The sequence below is a fragment of the Schistocerca cancellata genome, chromosome 2 (assembly GCF_023864275.1).
Source record: "Schistocerca cancellata isolate TAMUIC-IGC-003103 chromosome 2, iqSchCanc2.1, whole genome shotgun sequence".
NCBI lineage: Eukaryota > Metazoa > Arthropoda > Insecta > Orthoptera > Acrididae > Schistocerca > Schistocerca cancellata.
Genome location: NC_064627.1, coordinates 1,023,312,791 through 1,023,325,804, shown reverse-complemented (window position 1 = coordinate 1,023,325,804; position 13,014 = coordinate 1,023,312,791).

Here is a 13,014-nt window from a genome sequence, read left to right as displayed (position 1 = left end):
TTCGGCGTATGGTTCTGGTGCATCGTACTGCATCGGTAGCAGCAATTTGATCAGCAATTGGCAACACAGTGACACAACATATTGTGACATATCGGATACTTGAAGGACAGCTCCGAGCAGGACGACCTGTAGCGCGCATTTCACTGACCCCAAACCACTGCCATTTGAGACTTCAGTAGTGTCGAACGAGAGCTCATTGGATGGCAGGCTGGAGGTCTGTTGTGATTTCTGATGAAAGCTGGTTGTGCTTCGGTACCAGTGAGGGCCATTTGTCGGATAGAAGAAGGCCAGTTAAATGCTTGCAACCAACGTTTCTCCGTTCTAGACATACTGGTCCTACGCCTCGAGTTATGCTCTGGGGTGCAATTCCGTATGACAGCAGGAGTAGTCTCGTGGTTATCCCATGAACCCTGCCTGAAAATTTGTACGTCAGTCTGGTATATCGATCTTTTGTGCTGCCATTGATGAACAGCATTCCAGAGGATGTTTTCCTACACGGTAACGCTCGCCCACATACTGCTGTTGTAACCCAACATGCTCTACAGAGTGTCGACATGTTTCCTTGGCCTGCTTGATCACCAGATCTGTCTCCAGTCGAGCATGTATGGGATATCATCGAACAACAACTTCAGCGTCATATATAGCAAGCATCAACCGTCCCTGTATTGACGGACCAGGTGCAACAGGTATGGGAGTCCGCCCCACAAACTGACGTTCGAACCCTGTACAACACAATGCATGCTCCTTTACATGCTCGCATTCAACATTCTGGTGGTTACACCGATTATTAATGTAACATTTGCAATGGGTTATCTCGCGCTTACATTAACCAGCGATCTTGCAATGTTCATCACAAATATCTTACCTAGACAAACGTATTCCCGAAATTTCTTTGAATTACATTAATAATTATTTGATGTTTCATTGTTTTTCCCGTAGTGTAAATGAGTGATGGATACCAACAGTCAGTTGACTCTCAAAGTGGCACTACAATACAAGTGAAGTGTTTGCATATGTGTGTGGTTGTAGAGATACTCCGCAGATTTTAGGAGCTCCAGCGTTGGTGGACATCCCTTTCAGGCGGTGCACCCTCTGTTCAGCGTCCAGTCATCCCTGTGGAGAGCCCAGTGTTAGACTTCACGAGCAATTGTTAACGTACAAGATGAATTTATACTCCATCGACAAAATATCTGCAGTTGCTGATGGACATTATCTGATTGCTTTGGTATAAGGGGCTCACGGTTACGGAGTAATAATGATTTACTCGGTTTGTTATCACAGTTAGCAGGAAAATGAGGAGAAATAAAAAACAGTAGGCGAACACAGACTGAGGGAAAGTAATGGGAGAGGAAGTCGTGTAACATAATTTTGCACAGGGCGTAATCTAATTATTGCTAATACACTCCTGGAAATTGAAATAAGAACACCGTGAATTCATTGTCCCAGGAAGGGGAAACTTTATTGACACATTCCTGGGGTCAGATACATCACATGATCACACTGACAGAACCACAGGCACATAGACACAGGCAACAGAGCATGCACAATGTCGGCACTAGTACAGTGTATATCCACCTTTCGCAGCAATGCAGGCTGCTATTCTCCCATGGAGACGATCGTAGAGATGCTGGATGTAGTCCTGTGGAACGGCTTGCCATGCCATTTCCACCTGGCGCCTCAGTTGGACCAGCGTTCGTGCTGGACGTGCAGACCGCGTGAGACGACGCTTCATCCAGTCCCAAACATGCTCAATGGGGGACAGATCCGGAGATCTTGCTGGCCAGGGTAGTTGACTTACACCTTCTAGAGCACGTTGGGTGGCACGGGATACATGCGGACGTGCATTGTCCTGTTGGAACAGCAAGTTCCCTTGCCGGTCTAGGAATGGTAGAACGATGGGTTCGATGACGGTTTGGATGTACCGTGCACTATTCAGTGTCCCCTCGACGATCACCAGTGGTGTACGGCCAGTGTAGGAGATCGCTCCCCACACCATGATGCCGGGTGTTGGCCCTGTGTGCCTCGGTCGTATGCAGTCCTGATTGTGGCGCTCACCTGCACGGCGCCAAACACGCATACGACCATCATTGGCATCAAGGCAGAAGCGACTCTCATCGCTGAAGACGACACGTCTCCATTCGTCCCTCCATTCACGCCTGTCGCGACACCACTGGAGGCGGGCTGCACGATGTTGGGGCGTGAGCGGAAGACGGCCTAACGGTGTGCGGGACCGTAGCCCAGCTTCATGGAGACGGTTGCGAATGGTCCTCGCCGATACCCCAGGAGCAACAGTGTCCCTAATTTGCTGGGAAGTGGCGGTGCGGTCCCCTACGGCACTGCGTAGGATCCTACGGTCTTGGCGTGCATCCGTGCGTCGCTGCGGTCCGGTCCCAGGTCGACGGGCACGTGCACCTTCCGCCGACCACTGGCGACAACATCGATGTACTGTGGAGACCTCACGCCCCACGTGTTGAGCAATTCGGCGGTACGTCCACCCGGCCTCCCGCATGCCCACTATACGCCCTCGCTCAAAGTCCGTCAACTGCACATACGGTTCACGTCCACGCTGTCGCGGCATGCTACAAGTGTTAAAGACTGCGATGGAGCTCCGTATGCCACGGCAAACTGGCTGACACTGACGGCGGCGGTGCACAAATGCTGCGCAGCTAGCGCCATTCGACGGCCAACACCGCGGTTCCTGGTGTCCGCTGTGCCGTGCGTGTGATCATTGCTTGTACAGCCCTCTCGCAGTGTCCGGAGCAAGTATGGTGGGTCTGACACACCGGTGTCAATGTGTTCTTTTTTCCATTTCCAGGAGTGTAGTTGGTTTAAAATCAGAAAAAGGTTGAGGAGATCTGTGCTCATTGGAAGTTTTCACATTGAGTACATAATATTTAAGACAGATATTTCAAAGCCACGTGTTAAACCGCAAACTAGGAAAACATGGATTGAGGGAAAGGAATGGAAGAGGAACTCTCCTAAAAGAATTTAGTACATGGCGTAATTTAATCATCGCTAATAGTTGGCTTAAAAATCAAAAAGAAGGATGTGGAGGAGACTTGCGGACACTAGAAGATTTCGGATTGATTACATAATGGTAAGACAGAGATTTCAAAACCAGATTTTAAACTGCAAATGGGCGGATGTGGACTGTGGCAATAATTTATTGGTTATGGTTTGTAATAGAACAGGATTTAGGCTTTTCTAATAAAATGAATCTTTCAAGACCGCACTTTCCTCTGAAGATCTTGATAGTATTTCGGGCTCGAAAGATGCAATACACAATGTTTATGAAAATTTCGCCATTATCTGGAAGTATTTTCGGGTTTTACATATTTCGTATTTGTTTATCAGTTATTATGAGAATGATTATTGTTGAGTTACAGTGTGTAAACATAGATTCTAAAAAAGATAATCACTCTACTACTTTCACTTTAAAAATAAATACAAACATAATTTTGTTCACATTTTTATCTGTAAACAATATAATTTACCTTTATTTCAGTCAAACCATTAATAACAAATCTCCGTATTTTATTTGTGTTTTGTTAACCTGTAATTGATTATTCATAGATAACTATCCATGATGTTATAACGAAAACACAGTTAACTTCACGAGACGCAATTTCCTTTGGCAGATAAATACAATGTTTTCAAATGTAAACAAACTTTTTCGTGTGGAATATTTTCCAATTTAAAATATCTTTTATAACTATTTTGATTCACACACTTTTATAATCATAAAAATCTACAATTTTGCCGAAGTGTTCACTGCGTACATACCGAATGTTAACATAATATTTGATTTGATATGGAAGTACCCAGAATATCCTGGGATGCATACATAATACATACTCCCGAATGCGAGTCCACTGGCGATATTATTCCTGATTTGTCATAGATGACATTTCTGTTCAATTAGTATCAGAGCGCAGTTAGTAGTATATATGTTTCTCGAGTGATTCGTAGATCTATGGTTCACTAAAACCGCGGGGGGCCAAAATGGTTCAAATGGCTCTGAGCACTATGGGACTTAACATCTGCGGTCATCAGTCCCCTAGAACTTAGAACTACTTAAACCTAACTAACCTAAGGACATCACACACATCCATGCCCGAGGCAGGATTCGAACCTGCGACCGTAGCGGTCACGCGGCTCCAGACTGAAGCGCCTAGAACCGCATGGCCACAAAGGCCGGCATCGCGGAAGGAATGTGACCTCTTTGTACATGCATATAGGCTTTGCTTGATGCGTGTCTTGGTGTGAAAATGTGATATCTTTTTCTGTGTCATGAGTGTGACGTTTTACCATATTTCAAACAAATGACAAAGAAAGAAACTAAACTAAACGATAAATTCATAACAAAAATCAGTGTTGACTCCTACAAACAAAACCCTTCATGCCGCCTAGCACAACGAGACCCACGTTTCAATGAAGACCTACAAAAGACGGGTAATTTGTTCCACTAATTATTGATTTGATCCAACACTTTTGTCCATAAAAAGTTGTAAGAGCTGAAATAGCAAAATAATCTCTAGAAAAGGACATAGTGTTTATGAGCAGTTATCATTATAAATATCTGAACAAAAGTTTTTATCATGTTAAACAGGACGAGTATGGTTCCAAACAGCAGGTTGAAAGTGAAGGAATTTCAGAAATATAGGATACTGAGGAGATGGGACCCAGAGAAATTGAGAGAACCGGACGTCATTGAGAGTTTCAGAAGGAAATTTGAACAACGATTGATAGAAACAGGGGAAAGAAATAGAATAATACTGATGATGCAACACAATAAATACGGATAGGGGACCAGAAATGTTAGAAATAGCAGTGGAAAAGACACTTATGTCGGTCCGCTACTGCTCCAATAGCAATAAAGTAACTCTTTATGTAAAAAAAAGACCAGTAACATGAAATTCTACATATATAAAAAATCTAATATAACAAAACTTGAAATACATAATGAAACCCTAGAATGTGCAGATTTCTAGGTATGTTGATGAACAATGTAATGGGATGAACATATCAGGGTATTTGGAATAAATTAGCACAGCATGCTATGCCTTGCGAACGTAATCCACAGTGTGTAATAACTCAGACGTAAAAAAGAGATACTTTGTACACATACGTTCTCTCATCAGTTATAGCAAAATATTCTGACGTGCAAATGCCCAGAATGTGGAAAATGTGTTCGAACTCCAAAAACGAGACATCAGAGTGATGAGCAAGAGTTACGAAAGGACACTCTACATTGAGCTATTCCAAAAAAAATAGCGTGTGCTGACAGTTCCAAGTGAATACATACTTCCAACTGCAGTTATGCAAAAAAAAAAATCGCATTGAGAAATATGTAGCAATTAGCTCCATACATAATCATCAAATAGGACACAGCGATTGCTTGTATTTATATACAATGAATAGAGCAAATACACTCCCGGAAATGGAAAAAAGAACACATTGACACCGGTGTGTCAGACCCACCATACTTGCTCCGGACACTGCGAGAGGGCTGTACAAGCAATGATCACACGCACGGCACAGCGGACACACCAGGAACCGCGGTGTTGGCCGTCGAATGGCGCTAGCTGCGCAGCATTTGTGCACCGCCGCCGTCAGTGTCAGCCAGTTTGCCGTGGCATACGGAGCTCTATCGCAGTCTTTAACACTGGTAGCATGCCGCGACAGCGTGGACGTGAACCTATATGTGGTTGACGGACTTTGAGCGAGGGCGTATAGTGGGCATGCGGGAGGCCGGGTGGACGTACCGCCGAATTGCTCAACACGTGGGGCGTGAGGTCTCCACAGTACATCGATGTTGTCGCCAGTGGTCGGCGGAAGGTGCACGTGCCTGTCGACCTGGGACCGGACCGCAGCGACGCACGGATGCACGCCAAGACCGTAGGATCCTACGCAGTGCCGTAGGGGACCGCACCGCCACTTCCCAGCAAATTAGGGACACTGTTGCTCCTGGGGTATCGGCGAGGACCATTCGAAACCGTCTCCATGAAGCTGGACCACGGTCCCGCACACCGTTAGGCCGTCTTCCGCTCACGCCCCAACATCGTGCAGCCCGCCTCCAGTGGTGTCGCGACAGGCGTGAATGGAGGGACGAATGGAGACGTGTCGTCTTCAGCGATGAGAGTCGCTTCTGCCTTGATGCCAATGATGGTCGTATGCGTGTTTGGCGCCGTGCAGGTGAGCGCCACAATCAGGACTGCATACGACCGAGGCACACAGGGCCAACACCCGGCATCATGGTGTGGGGAGCGATCTCCTACACTGGCCGTACACCACTGGTGATCGTCGAGGGGACACTGAATAGTGCACGGTACATCCAAACCGTCATCGAACCCATCGTTCTACCATTCCTAGACCGGCAAGGGAACTTGCTGTTCCAACAGGACAATGCACGTCCGCATGTATCCCGTGCCACCCAACGTGCTCTAGAAGGTGTAAGTCAACTACCCTGGCCAGCAAGATCTCCGGATCTGTCGCCCATTGAGCATGTTTGGGACTGGATGAAGCGTCGTCTCACGCGGTCTGCACGTCCAGCACGAACGCTGGTCCAACTGAGGCGCCAGGTGGAAATGGCCTGGCAAGCCGTTCCACAGGACTACATCCAGCATCTCTACGATCGTCTCCATGGGAGAATAGCAGCCTGCATTGCTGCGAAAGGTGGATATACACTGTACTAGTGCCGACATTGTGCATGCTCTGTTGCCTGTGTCTATGTGCCTGTGGTTCTGTCAGTGTGATCATGTGATGTATCTGACCCCAGGAATGTGTCAATAAAGTTTCCCCTTCCTGGGACAATGAATTCACGGTGTTCTTATTTCAATTTCCAGGAGTGTACCAATACCTTTGTTTTACCAAGGAATTAAGATGAATAATAAACTGCCAAAGGAGATGAGAAACATAAAAGAACTCTATAAATTTAAAACATACAGTGATCAGCCAGAGCACTATGACCACTTACCTACCAGCGATGTAGACCCGTCCAAGCGATAGCTGCGTCACCTGGCGAGGTGTGACTCATAGTCAGACACACACGGTGCATGTAGTATCAGTACCAACACTACAGACGCATCTATAAATTTTTCTGCGGCCCTTAATTGCGCAGAATTTGGTCACTACATAAATAATGTGGAAGGCAATATTTGTTTTATGAACTCAACTGTTTATGCTGTGTAGACCGGGACTCAGAGAAATACACATAAATTTCATAGTTTTGTTCAACAGTAAATTAACATCAAATAACAATTTCAAAATTTTCAAATAACAGTGACGTTGGGACGAAAACAAAGAGCCCACACGACTCTGTTGACCACTGTCTTCACAGAATACTTTAACCAAGTCGGCTACAGGCAGAATGTAAAACATACATACATTAAAGAATCACAAAACACAACCTGGCAAATAATCATTCAACTTAATTAAACGAAACCTGTTAGAAGCTTATGTAACCAATCTTGGGGTAAAAACCAAAATAAATCAGATGAGTTTAAGAACCAGTAATGAAAGTTAATATTCACTAACAGGATTACGGGCTGGAGAACCAAGAAAATTTTTTGACAGAATTTAAGCTTTAATTTTAATGCTTGTAACTTGCATAAACTCAATTTTGGCTCAATATAACCAGCTGACAGAGAGCCACAAGACTTAACAAGCTAGCCGTAATCTTTTGTAATTCGCTTCAAAATCAAAACCATTTAAATACAGAAGAATTACGGAAAGCTTACGGCTCTAAAATAAGAGGGCGCATACAGTAAGAACATTCAAAAGGTGCTGTGCAAACAAACACAAAATAAAATTTAAACAGTTTAACTTCTATTCTTAAAACAACCAATTCTTAAACCAACAAAAGCCTCAGGCCCAGTTAAATTCAGGAACTTGAAAGTCCGGACACACACATACACGAACGTTCAGGACACAAATGCCTCTTGCCCTAAGGCCAGTGGAAAGGACTGTCTGCATCCAAACGTGACGCTCGCCATGCACTGAAGTGTAGCTTTGTTTTCCATCAGCAAACATATCTCGGGAAGCATTCACAGCAGACGACTAACATGAGAAGTGGGTGATAACTTCGTCTCAAGTTTCTGGTCACCAAGGTGCAGCACCTCTATGAACAGACCGTATCCGGCAACCATTCACTAAGGCTACCACAGTTGCTCCACTACTGAGAGCACTACGACGGACAAGGAAGGACACATTGCATGCGACTGTGAATGAGCCATCGCACAACACGCCCCCCCCCCTCCCCCCAGGATCCTCCCCCAAACTACAACAGCAGCAGCCTCGGTGGAGCAGACTGTCGGCGTCACATAGAGCACGGACCCTTATCCGGGCCGTGCATGTCCTTTATTTCGCGGAGTAGCCTACTAGCCAGGCGGCAGGGTAGTGCGGCCAGAGATCTTAGAAAATCGATCACGGACCGACTCAGCGTTATAAGAATTTATTAAGATATACAGGATGAGTCACTAACTATTGCCACCTAGAATAACTCCGAAAATGTGATAGTAGCTGAAACGTTTGTGGGACAAATCTTGCATGGGGCAACGGTGGCCATGATATGACGTTGATTTTTTGTTGCCAGGTGGAGTCGCTTCAGAGATATGAAGGTCAACTTTGTTTGTTTTTTTTTTTTTAATGGGATGCTATAGTTTGGTATTTATTTTCTGATAGTGGCTGTCGAGACGAATCCAATGGTATGTAACAGTAAGGTTTTTGAAAGTCAACGGAGGTCAAAAAGTGGCATGAACGTCCATTTACAGAAGGTATCCGAAGTAACGACCATTGGCATCAATGCAGTACTGCTATCTTCCTTATCACTTCGGCACTTATCGAAGCATACGCTCTGACAAATACGGCGTATCCATCTAACGTGCCATTGACATGTAAACACCACTGGACGGTTTCGCGATACAGCACTAATAGGAACGGTAAGTATCGTCGAATCAAGCGAATGTGAATGATGTATTCCTTCGAAGAACAAGTCGATATGCTTCTCATTTACGGAGAATCCCTACGAAATAAGCTAGCGACTTATACGCTGAAAGATATCCTCAAATTTCTGAGGACGTCCAAGAATGGGTCCGTCGTGTCTGAGATCTAGAAAACGAAAGACAAGTTTCTCATTTCCAACAAATAAAATAGGAAAATGGCAGCATCAATATAACTGCTGCAAGGTAGCACCCTACACGAAAAAGGTCATCATGACTCTACATCATCTCACTCGAAACTAAACGGGAACACTTCTATCCCTGATGGAAGCTGGTGTACACGTCATAACAAATCTAAGTAAACATAGGCGAATTATACTGATGATTGGTAAAACAGTAAATCTCGGTGAGCCGTGTGCGGCTCGAGCTCGTGCCGTTTATTGCTTGACATCTTGTCTTTGCGGTACTGCCGTTCCGTTTCTTATTCTATTCACTGGCGTCACTAAGTTGCTGGCTTGCCTGCCCGTGTGTGGCAGCAGCAGCGCTTATCGATAAGAGCACTGTCGTACTATCTTTGGAGCGACTGCTAGTATTTCCGGGTCGAGTGTGTCGTGAGTTCAACCGGGACGGAGCAGCAGTGAGGTCCAGACAGCCATGACTTGCCCTACCTTTGCCGACACACATAAGTCGAGTGGGGACGACCTTGCTTGGTTGTTCGGTCGGTCGTCTCATCGGACGACGTGTATTAGATCTCCAACCGCTTCTGGGTTCTCTGTGTGTGTCGACTTGTGATTCGTCCTTGTTGTTCCACAGTGACAATGCTAGTATTGTTCAAGTTGTTTGTGGAAGTGTTTTCACGCAACCATGTGTAGCTTGTGTGGTTTTGCCTGAGCAGTTATTTTAATGCTACTTAAAATCCGTCTTGATTGCAATTTTTTTATTATTATTCATATGACCGGTTTCGGTTCATTCAGAACCATCTTCAGATCTGTAAAAATAATTATACTAATTTACTATTTCACGGAAGCAAATCTTTTTCATCCTATCTAATCAACATCAAATGTACCAGAACGTACCTGATATTTCAGTTACAGGAGTAACCCGTCCAAATCCAGCAACTTTCACATGCTACGTCACATAAAATTGGTTGGCAGAGTGCACTCTGATTTGCTTCCGTGAAATAGTAAATTAGTATAATTATTTTTACAGATCTGAAGATGGTTCTGAATGAACCGAAACCGGTCATATGAATAATAATAAAAAAAATTGCAATCAAGACGGATTTTAAGTAACATAAAATCACTGATTGCTGTTATCCCATAAGACATTATGTCTGTTTTTGCAAATATTTTAATGCTGCCTGCGTGCTCGAGGTAGTCGGTCGGTTGGGACAGAGCAGCGAGGAAGTCACCGTGGCACGGGGTCAGGCCGGCACCACTGGTGGCATGCACGCGCGGTCGGCTTGTGAGGCGCTAGCTGTGAGAGCCCAGCGAACCTGGACACCGAAGTTGAGTGATCAGTTTACCTGTTACGAAACCTCAACTGCTGTGACATCTCTTCGTTCATTGTCGGTTGTTGCTTCCTGGGCCGTTCCGGCTAGCAGCAACGTATGGTGTGTTGGAGTTGGCGAAATTTCGCAGCCGTCTTCCTGTGTGGTCTTTAACTATTAAATTGGTTGTTATTTATCAGTGAAGTGGACCAGCGGTATTTTCTGCCTTGTGGCGGTTAACGCCCCAGTTACCTGCTCCGGTCGTTAGCATAGTTTGCATAGTTAGCATAGTTTTCTGGCAGTGTGTTTTTCCTCGCCATGTTGATGCTGTCCAGTATGGCGTGTAGGCCGACCCGTGGAACACTTCTGAGCACCACTGTTCTGTTGGTTTTAGATTGTGATTTTCATTTTAGTCTGATATTGAAACATCCCCTTAGATTAATTGTACAAGACTGTGCTTAAACTGACACACAATATTTTTAGCGCAACGCAATCTGACTTTCAGAAATCCCTACAAAAGAATGGCCCTGACTAACATTAACCTATACCTTTCACAAATCACTTACCTCACCAAAAATCTTCGTTACTCGAACTACTGCAATACAGCGAGCGCCACTACTGCCAGCTAAATAAGAGATTCAAACTACTGAAGGCACTAACTACTGATAGGCATAGTTAGCAAATGAAAGATTTTAATAGAGAACAAACAATGTATTTACCTTAATAGTCATCAAAAGTCATAATATATACAGCAGCTCATGACATCCATTTTTACAAATTTCAAAACTCCGCCATCTCTCTCCCCACATCCACCACTGCTGGCTGCTCACCAACTGCGCAACGCTACGCGCTGTTCACATCCAGCTGCCGCTGCCCAACACTACAATGGCAGACAACAATGCAAACTAGCCACAGACTGCACACAGCGCAGCCAGTGATTTTCATATACAGCGCTACATAACGTTGCCAATAAGAAAACATAAACAGCCTACTTACAATATACTGTGTGAGGCCTCCAGCCATCTATTAATTTAGTTTGTTTTAATTTTAAGATAAGGCCTTCACGTGACTTAAATTAAAATTTTGAAAATTGATTTGTTTAAAACTAATTTTTTTTTTAATTTGCTCTATCTGAAATTCTTGTTATCCAGGCGCTAAGCCCTGAGTTGTTCAGTGTCTTGTGTGTAGCCTTCAGCCGAGTATTTACGTAAAATATTCTTTTTTAATAAGGCCTTCAGCTGCGTGTATTCTTTAAAGCAACTTTTATAACTTGAGTTTAGGCCTTCAGCCGTTCTTGTTTTTGGTGTGGTTTTGGGCCTTCAGCCCAGGAGGTGTCGCAAGTTTTCTCAACTAGGTCTTCAGCCGTATTGTTTTAATTTTATCATTTTAAGGCAATGTGTAATTAAGTGGTTGTTAGCAAAATAAAAGTTTGTGTGTTTTATGCAAGTAACAGTAACTGATTATGGCCCCCTCCACAACGATAACCTGATCTGCTCGGTCCTGCGAACCCAGATTTCACTCGGTATTTTTTGAAAATTTTATACGATTTGAGCCATTCGGGCTGAGGAAAAATCGCGCTCACTTGCGTGAAGGAAACGGTACTGCTACATTACTCTGTCTTCATAAACCTAGAGTTTATAACGGAAGGAATTAGCCAAACAAACCAAGTTAACAGGTGAGTCGTATACCCTGTTGACAGTATTACTGAATTTAATGGTCTACATTCTTTTCGTCGTCCTTAATTTGCTGATGTTCTGGCGTAACCACAAACTCCGGAACGAAGATGCGGAACGCAAGACCGGAGGAGGCGGTGAGGAAACGTCGGCCAGTGGTGCGCCGAATTAGACCGCGCCGCGCCAAGAGCGACACCTGGAAGAAGAGAATATGAGCGTCGCTCCTGCCAGCCTCGGCAACTCAGATCGCCTCAGAGTACAGACATTAGTGGAACGTATTTGCGGAGCGCACTACAAGAACAACTAGTTGTGATCCTTAACAGTGACTTGTCTGGACTTCGCCTGTAGCAATGACTATTACTGTTTGCATATTACTTGCGACGACGATGTGACTCCAAAGTTAAGTACTGTCAATTGCTTTCTACAAATAAAACTACTAACGTTATTTGTTTGGATCGTTGTATAGCATTCCGAGAACGCAGCATGCTTGAGGCACCCTATAAGTGACGAGTGGGCAAGATGCCACAGCTGAAACCGCGTTCACGAGATGCTGCAGTCTCTGGCTTTATCATAAATACCCTCAAAAGCTGTTCCTGGACAGTTAATGACAGCAAAATAGCCTTCACAGAAGGAAATTAAATGTTGGTAATGGAGTCGTTTATGACCAACTAACAGATGGTGGCAATGTGAAACATAAGCTCGTTTATGGACTCGAAGATTGTAGCTTCCCTGTCGTTAGTAGAAAACTTGGTAATGGTAGTTCGTCTCGTAAAAGAGCTTGCAAAATTATTACAGTATTATAGTTACAAATTTTCTGTCCTTTTTTTTAAAAAAAAAATTATGACACTTTACATTATAAAGAAGTACATAAATTAGTACTTAGTACAGAAATAATTATGTATAAAAGCTTGTC